This window comes from Ciona intestinalis, unplaced genomic scaffold (genome assembly GCF_000224145.3).
Source record: "Ciona intestinalis unplaced genomic scaffold, KH HT001183.1, whole genome shotgun sequence".
NCBI lineage: Eukaryota > Metazoa > Chordata > Ascidiacea > Phlebobranchia > Cionidae > Ciona > Ciona intestinalis.
This window is the reverse complement of record NW_004191504.1, coordinates 7,532-20,426: the sequence shown is the minus strand read 5'-3', so window position 1 is coordinate 20,426 and position 12,895 is coordinate 7,532. Positions and strand designations below refer to the sequence as shown.

The 12,895-nt window shown below is 39.4% G+C and overlaps 2 long non-coding RNA genes across 2 annotated transcripts in view; both read left to right on the top strand.

Annotated features, from left to right (window-relative positions):
• Window positions 1-6,020, top strand: part of LOC113475706 — an 11,195-nt gene extending 5,175 nt beyond the window's left edge. Inside the window, exon 2 of the long non-coding RNA XR_003397471.1 lies at window positions 5,380-6,020. This is a non-coding gene — a long non-coding RNA (uncharacterized LOC113475706). The remainder of the gene's footprint in view (window positions 1-5,379) is intronic.
• LOC113475707 lies at window positions 1,495-2,879 on the top strand. The gene is made up of 2 exons (XR_003397472.1): window positions 1,495-1,578; window positions 2,020-2,879. It is a non-coding gene; the product is annotated as an uncharacterized LOC113475707 (long non-coding RNA).
• Window positions 6,021-12,895: the final 6,875 nt, after the last annotated feature.

Genomic DNA, 12,895 nt, shown 5'->3' with positions numbered 1-12,895 from the left:
CCCGACTCGGCTCTGTTTATTTTAATTTTTTACGACTCCGGCTAGGCCAAATGTAGCCGGAGTCCGGCTCCTGTAGGAGTCCGACACCGGCTAGTGGACACCTCTAATGTACAGTGACGCCCTAAATTGTCGTTTATTTACTCCCCATTGTTTTCCGATGCCAGCGCGATTCTTTTCTCCTTTGTTTCGTATGCATGGTTGATTTTCGTCTCGTGTGTATTTGACTTTGTTGGTCCTCAGTTCTATTTAACGACGGCTGCACAGTGCACGTCTCCGTCTACGCTTTATGTTATTTTAAGTTACCTCTACGTTCATGCTGTTTTAAGTTCAGTTCCTATTTTTAACCATTCTTTATTTTCTATTTGAATAAGGGGCTAGAAATAGAAATTGTTATTTGGAAGGCTTCACAATTGGGAAACGTATATACCCACATACCCCTACACTCTGCGTCAACGACCGTTTGAAATACCCCTTGATTTCCCTCCCTTATACCCGAACGTTGATTTGTTTTACTACTTAGTTCTCAGTCGCGTGCATTGTCATTGTTGTTAATATCGTTGGTTGGGGATTAAAGTTGTTCCTCTTGTTAATTTATTTTTTAGTTAATTTTTCCGGTGTAGCTTGTCGGCTACAGCAAGATAAAAACATTCATGATAAAAACCTTTGAAATTTTGATGGCAAATAAAGGTACACTGGAATATCTTCCTGGACTGGATGATGACAAAATTACAAATGAAAATGGAAGCAGGGAAGGAATATTTGTTGGAATCAAACTTTTGTTTGGAATCAAACTTTTGTGGACACACAATCATAAACATAATACACGCAAGCTAAATAAAAAAACACAACATTTATACTGTAGCCTACTAACTGCTAGAACATAGAGCAAACACTATCTAATGCGATAGTTCCTCAAATAACTGATCAAAACTGTCTACAATTCGAACAAGCGCTGCAAAACCATCCGCCTCCAGTTTCGAGAGAGGCGCCGCCGGTGTCGAGGCCTGTTTAGAGGGCGCCATGTGCATAATAATAGTCTACAACTCTATTACACTTAAGACTTACTCCGTGAAACAGCAAGCTTAGCATTACGCAATAAATTTTATGCGTGTATGTTACGGTTTAGACCTTGCAGTTATACTCTCCACGGTTTGCGCAACTCTTAGTCTTTTAAGATAAGCCGCCAGGACCACAAAGAAATTATACGCACAAAATATACGCAGATGCAATAATAACATTTAACGAATAATACAAAATATTTCAAACATGTTGAATAACTTATGTTGAATCCTCCAGATTGCTTCTCACATACTGGTGAAGCGCGAACCATCTCTTTCCCGCAGTGAGTTTTCCGTTAGTTCCGAGGACAGTTCCGAGTATTTCACGTGTAGCGAAGGACGAAGTGACTCTGACTCGTCATCCACGTCCTCAGAGGAAACAAGCTATGTCGCTGTCCGATTGCCAAAGCCGATGAAGCGCTGCTCGTCACCAGTAGTGCGTAACGTAAAGCGACGGAAACCACTAGACAGCGCTAATGTGCGTAGAAGTCCACGATTAATGTTATTGGCAAACACGATGGTGAGAGTTCTGCTAATAAAGACACAAGATTAGTTTAATAATAATCATACATCATTCCGCCATCAGTATTTAAATATGTATATTTTTGTACGTTGATTGTAGTACCAAACTCACAGTTACCACTGCAGCAACCCGGTAGTCACTGATGGGTTGCCTAATTCGTCAGCCTTGCCGAGGTTCCAGTATAGCACACGAATAAAGTGCTCGCTAAACGTAATGTTAAAGTGCGTAGGGTACATTTCACAAACTTGTGAAACAGGGGTAACGTTATGTTTGTGGCATCCCTGTTTTAAGTCGTTAGGAACCTCACGTCACCGGTGTTTCAAAGGTAAACCACACATATAACGCATATTGTAGCTGAATCTTGCATAGAAACAACTTGCGATATTGATAATAATGCACCATCATACGTATAATGCATACCTAAATCAATTTCCACAGCGCAGAAATCAAACAAACTTACCAAAGGCTGAGGTGGGACTACCACGGTTAGAAAGCAGTCATGTGGAACAGATGGTATTGAGGTCAAAAGGCCAAAATTCAAAAGACTAATTTATAAAGTGACAAACATTCTGTGTAGAGATACAGATTGTAAATAACGGTTAATATCCTTGATAGCGGATTAATTAGGACTCGAAACTAACCGCAAAAGACAATGGCGTTCCTAAACTAACGGTTTGTCAGTATTGAAATAGATTAATAGGAAATCTTGAATTGTGTTATGTGACGTCACTTAAGCGTCAAAATGAAATATCATGTACTGATTGAATTACCAGCGAATGGAGTACAAAACAGTTTTTTTCCAAATCGGCAATTTATTCTTTAAAATGACAAATCTCCGGTTTTGTCTGTAATTTTACCCGGCACCGTAAAATTTGATTCGAGCGCTATTGCGCATGCTCCAACTAGACTGCATAATTAGGATGATTAATCAACAACTAAAAAAATCATCAATGGTTTATAACGATTGGTATCATGTGCACACTTTACCCAACAAAGAGTTGCATAATGGTCCGGGTTGGTATAATTTTTGTTTCGGCCCCGCATTGTTGAATTTGGTATACTACAGTTTTAATGTTGGTATATCATGTCAGGTTATACTCCGCATTTGATAAAGCATTGCAGGTGCTGCACCTTCCATATATAGTAGTAGGATTGGGGAATATGGAACACTTTGTCTGACGGGACTGTTTTATAATTTTCTTTTTACGAACCACCAATTAATGATATCCAAAAATTATTTTTACCGAATTACATAGTATTATTACGACTTAAGAAGATTACTGTTGTTAATAAAAAAAGCATGTTAAATAGAAACAGTTTTTTTCAACAGGTAGCAAAAATGCGATATAGTAACGTACTAATTTTGAATGCTCGCTAAATCATAGTTAAGCCGATGAAATTTTGTGGTTTGCAAGTGTAAACCGTTAAATTAGTTTCATAGATTTATAAAAACACTTAAATACTTCGTACAGTTTGATTTAGTCTTGGAAAAAAAAACTAGTTTTATGGGAAACACTGAAATGTAAACAGGAGGAAAAAAGGGGAATGGGTCCGTGACTTTTAATTTTATTGCAAAAATTAGAAAGGTTTGCCTTTAATTCGACAATTTATACCCCAGGGGTAATACAAGAGTTTATAGCATAAAACACATGTGCGAAAGTAGTAACAGGAAAGAACGTTTTACACTGAAAAGTGGCGTCTGTTCGCCGAACGGGCGGACTGGGGCAGATAGTTTCCTGCCTTGTTGGAAAAACGCAAGATGTGTCGCGCTCAATCATAAACACAATTAGGCCAGATGGAATAGTTACGCAACACGACTGTTTAATATTCGATCTTTATGCATTAAGTTAATTTGGAAAACTATAATATATATCTGTGCTCGAAACACGCTCAATCGATAGTCTGCCACCACCCGAAATGTTTTCATACGCAGGCAATACGCGCGCATATTGTTCATTGTACCTCATCTTCAAATTGTTCGTCGTTACTTGACCTTTCACGACAGTTTGTAGGTTGCAGATCGTCACCTTTTTGTTTTGTAGTAGGTAGGTAGGCTCGATGAGGAGATTTGATGTATACTTGCGCGTGCCTTTGTGGTGAGAATCATGTTAGGTGGCCAGATATGTTTTTTAAGCTTACACTGCAGACGGAGCGCCGCGAAATTGTAAACGTTGCGCAGGAGTGTGCGGTAGCGACATGGAAACACGAACCGTGTTTGACTCAAATGATGGACATCGTTTTGTTGGTTTTAATTTTTGTTTGACGTCCAAACACGACATGGAAACGTAGTTATGTTGCCCAGCCCAAAGGCTGTGTGTAGCTCAGAAGGTTATGCACTCTTATCACAGCGTAGCTCCCAAAGTCCGAATGCTTTCAGAGGCCCTCTACGTCTTGTACATGCAAAGAATAAACTAGTCAAGTTCGTTACCGAGTTGGTAGTGACATCAACGCCCGCTCTGGTTCCAGCGACGCCCAGTCTTGTTAGCAGGCTAGCAGTACACGAGCTGGTAGCTGGGCTGCCCGTCCGCAGCTCCATTACCCCGCATTGCGTTCTGCATCATAACCTTCTTTCTCGTCCGGATCGTCGCTCTCAACCAGCCAGTTTCGTGGCATCTGCCTCGCCTCGTATGGTCGGAGGTTGTCGAAGTGTATCACTCTCGGTCGTGATTCGGGGTGAAACTGAATACGGTATAATGAGCCATTAAATTCCCTTGTTATGAGATACGGTCAACCATCCTCTGCCAAGTGTCTGCTTTGCCTGGGGAGGATAACAATACCACACACAATACCAACGTTGAACTCCTGTGGCCACACTCTTCGATCGTAAACTCAATTTTGCTTGACGGTGGATCTGCGCAGCGTTTGGTCTCGCAAACCGGAATATGTCCAATTCATCGCTTTTTGCATAGGCAGTGTGGCACGAAAAGGAGCCTTGTTGCGGTGACATTCTAGCGACCAGATCGGGAGTCTGTTGGGTGTTGGAATATGTCCAATTCATCGCTTTTTGCATAGGCAGTGTCTGCTTTGCCTGAGGAGGATAACAATACCACACACAATACCAACGTTGAACTCCTGTGGCCACACTCTTCGATCGTAAACTCATTTTTGCTTGACGGTGGATCTGCGCAGCGTTTGGTCTCGCAAACTGGAATATGTCCAATTCATCGCTTTTTGCATAGGCAGTGTGGCACGAAAAGAAGCCTTGTTCAGCGACCAGGTCGGGAGTCTGTTGGGTGTGTGTAACCTCTGTGCTTATGTTTAGAGCAACGGTATGCCATTGTTAAATAGGGAAGCAACTCATCCGCGATTCTCGTTTACAAATAACGCTAACATTTGTTTTGAATCGTGCGATTAAACCTTTCAACCAAACCTGACGAATGAGGATGGTATGGCGTTGCACGTGTTTCTCAACCTGAAGTAACTACCTGGAACAGCAAAGATTCAAAATCACCACCTTAATCTGAATGGATTGACTAGGGTAAAAAAATGATTAACCAAAGTCCGAGCTGTTGTTTCTGCTCATTGGTCTGGTAACAGACAAAACACTCCCAACCAAAAGTATTCACATACAACTAAAACATATTGACTGTTGTTTCTGCTCATTGGTCTGGTAACGGACAAAACACTCCCAACCAAAAGTATTCACATACAACTAAAACATATTGATTACCCCGCTGTGTTTTTGGAAGTGGCCCAAGGAAGTCGATACCAATGCGCTCCATAGCGTATCCCGGCTACTCACGGTTGCAGCGTTGTCGCGACAATCAATGTATCTGCGTTCACATGCTGTTTTCCCAGGTTATGTTTGATCTTATAGCTACTGTTGTCCCCATAAATAGGGCTTAAATGTTTTACAAAGTTAACCACCGCTATAGTTCTCTTCTCTGTACGTCGCGCAGTACCTTCCTTCGTCTGTGTTTCGTTCCTCTTGGTTTGGCAATCTGCTTGTTTGTGACCTACTTGACCACGCAGTATTTGCATTTTATTTCCTGCCCTTTATAAGTGACATGTTAGCTCTTATCTCTTTTGATTCACAAATAATTGGTAAATGGATTTGTGTCCTGATCATCGTTTCTCATAATCTCTACACGGCGGCCAGTCAGAGTAGCGGCTAGCGTCTTTATCTATTCTTCAGTAGCGGTTAATTGTGCTCTGGCACAGATTTAATGACATAAAGATACTAAATTTAACACTAACGTATAAAGATTGAAAGCAACGCTGTATAGCGAAAACTAGGACAGGAATTGAATGCAGTTTCGCTGACTACGACGTAACATCTACGTTCCCGTCATTCTAATTGTGACAATAAAACAATTCCACTTGTGTGTATGCCAGGCGAGACAATTGCTACATGCCAATGACGCGTTTCATTGTTTTGGTGCTAGTGTTTTTCGTTATGTAAACCTTACAATACCCTGCTGTCTCATTTTATCTTGTAAGCTCGATGTCGCACGTTCTCCGTATACAATACACTGAGCTGTGCCGTACAGATGTCTTTACATCGATGTGCAATGCGTTGCGGAGTCGGATAGTGTGTGCGTCGGGCCAGGATAAAACAGCTTCGTCGCGAGGCTGCGGAACGTGAACTCGCGAACCGAAATTACTTCAATATTAGCCGCCCCCACACTTTCGATGATTTTTATTACCCTGCCCGTACTTCGTTAGTTCTTCGTTTATATCTTTTTCATGGCTCATCGGTATTGAGACCCACGATAGATTATTTTCCAAGTGAAACGCTTTCGTTTATATCTCTTTCATGGCTCATCGGTATTGGGACCCACGATAGATTATTCCAAGTGAAACTGCTTTAAAGCCACCGTTTTTACTGTTTTTTTTCCGTAAAAGTTGGGCCTCCTCTCCATTTTTATCTAATGTGAACAAGGTTTCCTTTTCTTTCAGCAATTCCTAATATTGAAGTTAGCGGAACATTTTCTTTCTTGATGATATTGACAATGATGATTTCTCGCTTCAGATGATTACAATTGTTTCTGTGACATGGCTGAAGGCACTCGGAGCTCCTTCCTCCACGTCGACAAAAAGGGAATGGCGTATTATTGCTGTTGTGCCCGTCGACCAGCGCCCTTTCCCAGAACTGCGCCTCTAGGTGCCCGAAGCGACCACAGTATGCGCAAGCGTCCCTACGTCAATTGCTATCCACGGCCGCGTCTCGCATCTCACGTAAGTGTTCTTGTCCACTTTCCGGCTCTGCCATCTGTATCCTCTATAGAGAAACAGGAATAGATACGAGTAGATATGCTGCTTAGCGTTTATTTTTAAACAGTGGAAATAAATTCCTCATTTTAAACTCCTAGTTAGGGTACGCTTCTCGTCCCAGCTTGCCTAATCTTTTAACGAACGCGGTGGCAAAGCTCCTTGGTCGCCTTCTTCGCGTTATGAAACGCTTCTCGCCCCAGCCAAAGTTAGTATAGACAAAGTTAGAAAACGGCGCTCGTGTCCGCCATTACGGAGCCCACGGAGCGCGAATCGCCTATACAAATGCATGTATGGTCGGCATGTGTTCATTTAGTTCTTGTGAGCGATACAAAGTTAGAAAACACGTATAGCGGTTGTTTTAACATTTAAAATATAATTTCTAATATAAATCTTGTTATATAATATTAAATCTAAGAATTCCTATACAAATGCATGTATGGTCGGCATGTGTTCATTTAGTTCTTGTGAGCGATACAAAGTTAGAAAACACGTATAGCGGTTGTTTTAACATTTAAAATATAATTTCTAATATAAATCTTGTTATATAATATTAAATCTAAGAATTAGTAAATAATTAATATTTTGACTGGTTTTCGGCGTACAGTGTGGTTTAACAGAGGATACTTTACGTTAGCGATTAAGACTAGTAGCAATCAGCTTACTTTACATAATAGTAGTATATGATCATACCTACGAATCGACCGAGCCATTCTTTACTACATTTATAATCCAACATGAGTGGACATGCAGCTCCAAACTGCTTAAGTACTAGCAGATAAGGTGTTCGCGTTTGCAGAGGACCATAAATAGTAACTCAGTATTGTTTTCCTCAATGTCACTTTGATATTGGGCCAATTTTACAAAAATACCTTAAGTTTCGTTGCCGGGTATACGTGTTAAGTTTGTGAGCCAAAAAGTAAAATCGCTGCAATTTACATGCAAAACTACAGCCAGATACATCAGTTTATGGTAATGTTCATAAAAAACTGAGATTGTGTATTATTTGTAGAGGTAAAATGAGAGGTTGTAGACCGTTGGAAGTTATCCGAGATCGGGTACGTCGGGTATGATTGCAAAATCAGTAAAGGATACTGTTCGAAAGAAAATATTCGTGGTTTACATAGACCTTTCTTTGCCACTCATTCATCCAAGCGAATCTTTAATGGATTTTTCTGTTGACCACTGTCCAGGTTTTCAATTTCACCGAAGTGAAACACGCCACCTACTGTAAAATGAAGTATGATCCTAAAGGACCCTTCCATATACGAGGCCATCCATCACCATTTTATCAGATACAAAATGACCCTCTTGTCATAGCAACAACGTGTCATTCAGCCATAAAAGCCTGCATGCTATATTAAGCTGAATTTTAAAATATTTTGTTAAAAGTTACAGGCAAGGATTCAAAACATCCACGTTTAAAATTGAGGTAATAGTTACTTTATTTTTTATCCTATTGTTTAATCAGACACTTTGAATTTGCCAAATGTTTGTGTTGTCTGCCACTGTAGAGATAAAAACACAAGTTCGGTAGCCTGCGATGGATGTAGAAGGTGGACTCATGAAGAATGTGCAGCACAGCAAACAATTATATTGTTTATCAGACACTTTGAATTTGCCAAATGTTTGTGTTGTCTGCCACTGTAGAGATAAAAACACAAATTCGGCAGCCTGCGAGGAAGGTGGACTCATTATAAGAATTTGCAGCACAGCAAAAAAATAAAAAATGAAGCTAATACTCCTCATTGTTGCATGAGTGCATAAAAATATAAAACGTTTTTAAAAAGACTGTTTTGTTAGTACTGCAGTGTTAAATTTGTTGAATTTATTTTACACGATAAAAAAAACACAGGGCTACGGTGCCCTCCATAAAATACAAAAATTCCAACTACGGCCCAAGATACTTTTTGTGGACCACGGCATCGGGATGCTAAATTAACAGCTAGTTCGTGACAAATTTCCCTTAATTTAAAAGTTATAAACGATTAAAATATCAAATTTCAAAGTTGTAAAAAACTTCGCTCGTGGGCACTGACGTCACAATACTATTTCGTTTATGGATAAAACCCGGCTAATCAACAAATACAATCCGACTCGAGGTGTGAGCTGATAGATGAGGTATTAGTCCGGAAAACATGAGAAAGTTCCTGGGACAGGAATTAAGAAGAAAAATCAAATATTCCCAGGTAATTTTAATCATATATAGATCCTACATTGAAATACTGCATACATCGTAACATTTAAAAAAATATACCCAGAATGCAAACAATCCTGGAAACGATTACGAGACAAATACGTCAGACGGAAAAAAGCATCAGCCAAGTTTCAAATCTGAGGCAGCTGCCACACATTGTGTCTCAAATAACGTCCACGTTACTGTAGGTCTTTTCTTGACAACTATTAAAAACCGAGAAGGTACTATTGTAAATTCATTCACTTATCAAATCATTTTTGCAGTACGGCAGATGTTGGTATCAACATCTGGTGAACTTGATGAAAGTCTGTCCTAAACTTCAGGTTAGTTGGTTCATTAGTATTTGGCAACAATGTTTTTCGAAACGTAAAGAACACACCGAATCTGTGTCTAAAAAGAGAAAGAAGTTCGAGGACCAACAGGTGAGTGTTTAGATAACAGTCATTTTCAAGTTTATGCAGTGAACAATTTGAAAACACATTCTCCATACTAGGCTTGCGATTTTTTAATTTTCGGTGCGACAAACTTATGTATAGAGAAAGAGGTTATAAAATTTGCTTCTCGTTTTAACCGCATTACTTGCAAATGTCGGTGATGTTATCCTGTCATATCAGACAACCATTGACAGTCCATAACTCACCTAATGTGTTTATTCTTTTTAAAATTTAATGCACCCAACATGACCTTGAACGCCTGTGTTTTTATAATAAAAAATAGGCGCCATACAGGAGGCACTCAATATGCGTTTTTTTATCGTTCAGCAACTACTAAACGTTCCTGCTTTTCTGATACGTATTTCTGTATAATAACTGAATGGATGTAGTTTTTAAGGTAAACTGGATTTTAAACTCTTTTAAAAAATGACTGTTGTATGATCGATTGAGTACAGGAGGCACTCAATAATCTTTTTTTTTCTGTGTTTTTATAATAAAAAATAGGCACACAATAAAGCAGGGGAGGCACTCCTGTCATATCAGATCATTAAAATACTAGAACCATTGACAGTCCATAACTCACCTAATGTATTTATTCTTTTTAAAATTGAAAGCACCCAACATGACTTTGAACGCCTGTGTTTTTATAATAAAAAATAGGCGCAATACAGGAGGCACTCAATATGCGTTTTTTTATCGTTCAGCAACTGCTAAACGTTCATGCTTTTCTGATACGTATTTCTATATAATAACTGAATGGATGTAGTTTTTAAGGTAAACTAGATTTTAAACTCTTTCAAAAAATGACTGTTGTATGATCGATTGAGTATGATTGTTGTTGAGAAAACATAAGTTTCTATTAAGAGAATTACCTAATAAACCAATCGTTCCAACGTACTTTAATTAAAATGAATCCTCAGCAAAGCATTTTTGAAACTGCACAAGTTGTCAGGGCCAAAGTTAGTAAAGACCAAGTTAGAAAAACGGAATGTCTCCGCGTGTAGATCGGACATTTAGGAAAAGTATACCCACATAAATTTACTTCATTTAGCAGACAATCAGCAAGTAACCTTTTACAATATTTGATTGCAATAATATTTCGATTGTAATCATATTATTTTCACTGGGGTGGCACAGATGGCCTGTGAATTTTGCCAGATCAAGATTTAAACTTCAGGATTAAGAGGTTTTTAAGAGCTAAATCCCACTTGGAAGCACACGTATGGACTTTTAATTAAAGGTTTTAAAAACAACTCATCCACCAAAAATTAAATAAACAGTTACTTGTCAAAACATCGCTAAAGAAAAATGCAGTTCCCCCAGTAAATTCATATTGAAAACCTCCGTAACTGACTTTTTACTGGTTCACATGATTGATGCGTATTAATAAATGAAATTAAATGCATTGAATTATCTTCATCGTGCATAACGGGCTTTAAGGCACTACTGAGCTGATCAGGTCTCGGAAGATATTTAAAGCATCCTGTGTAAACCTGGATGTCAGCGTACAATCTAGATTTCCACATTTCACCAATTTCTCTTTCACAGCACTAATACTCGATCTGGACGGTCGAATGCTTTTTGGACAGGTTTTTTAGAAGACTTAACCTTTCCAAATATTTATAAAGTTATAAAGGGAATTACTATTTCCCTACATTATAAAGGGAATTACTATTTCTTATTTGATACACATCAAATTTTATGATTTAATTTACTTCCTCGATTAGAAATCATCTTTTTTTCCGTGGAGTATTTAAAACAGTGGTTCCCAGACTTAGCCCTCCAGATATCCACCATCAAGTCTACCGCTTCGTCCAAGGTTTTGTGTCTTTGCAATAATAGCGCATGTCTTAACGATCGTTCTTTCACGCCACGACAAATTGTTTGACCAGGATCTACGCAGGTGTCGCGGCATAAATTTAGATGTGTGCATCACGTACCATTAGTTTTAACCGATGCGAAAAATCTATTGCGCCCTCCCCGTTCCCTGTGCCGGCGTATGTAACGCAGCGTGGCTACAAATTCTGTCCTACTTAAGGTCAAGAACGCGTACCAACGAGTCGAAAGACCATTGTTCCTCCACCGCTACTTTATACCAACAGCGCATCTCCCTTTAGAGCACCAGCCAATTGCAACCCCATTTCTTCATTGTTCCACTGATTAAGCTTTGCGTGCGACGGTAAAAAATATTTTTGCTTGTATGCCCGCCACGATACACGACCATCAAACATCGAATTTAATTTTGTCGATAAACACGAATGTGGCCAATTTACAGAAGTAATTGCCGTCGACGTCAAATCTGCATTTTCATCGGAAGCATCGACCGGAACCTGGACCTTTGGTAATCTAGAGGAATCTGCTTCTCTCAAACATCCGACTTTATTGCGAACCCGTTCTTCAACAAATTCTTGTAGTTCTTTAAACTTTTCTTCAATGAGCTCCTTTAATCCTTTCATCATGATAGCCCATCCAGGGACGCCAGAAGATTGTAACGTTCTATCTTTTTTATTGCCACCCATGAACGCGATAACACAACCAAGGGGAAACTGCATGTCACTTAACAAAACCATGCGATCGACTCTTAAAAACACAACGGTTCACGCAAAACATAAAGATCATAAAAATATAAAACAGTAAAGTGCCATACGAACACTTTGTCGTAGCTTCATAGAGCGAATGCAAGCAACCCGGTAACTTGTTGCAGAAGCAGTTTATTAACTAAAAACAATAAAAAAAAAACAACAAAGAAAATAACACGAAAAAAATAACTTTATCTGCAGACAAAGATAAAATTCACACGCCGAATCGATTATGTCGGGTTTGTGTTTTAGAAATAAATTCCTCAAGGTTGTGGTTTATATCCAGAGGTTTTGCTGACTGTGTCGAACGCAGGATATGTTTTAATGCTTCTAAGCACACTTAAGGAACACGCTCAGCCTCGCATGATGAAGTCGGCAGCACGACATATATAATTAGGGCCGTATGTAAATTCGGCATTAGGTTTTCCATCATCGAGACTTTTGCTAGCTGTTCGAACCACTGCACTCTCCTTTTTTTTCGTACATCCCAGTCTCCGGCGTAAAATTCCGAAATTCCTTCTATTTCATTTTCCGTCCTATTGCTGTCTTCTAAAAGGCGGCTTAGTAGGTTAGCTGAACCGAGCGACTCCAAGTCGTACCTTAAATTTGCCTGTGCTGCAGATTGTAAAATACTTCTGTGTTTCCTCTTTGGAAACATCAGATTGCTTTCCAGGTCTTCTTGGTAAAACAGGCAAATCAATTCACGGCTGTCTTGCCTTCGCATTCGTTTCAACAAAAATGCAACCTCGTTTTCATCGGAGGACCCATCAGCTTTTAGAGTCTTGGCTAACGCCGCCATCGCCTCTTAGATATCTTCATTCAATACGTATCCGTCCTTGTCATTAAACATGGGTGGGCTTAATGGTCCAAAAAAATGCAACTTTCGTTTCATC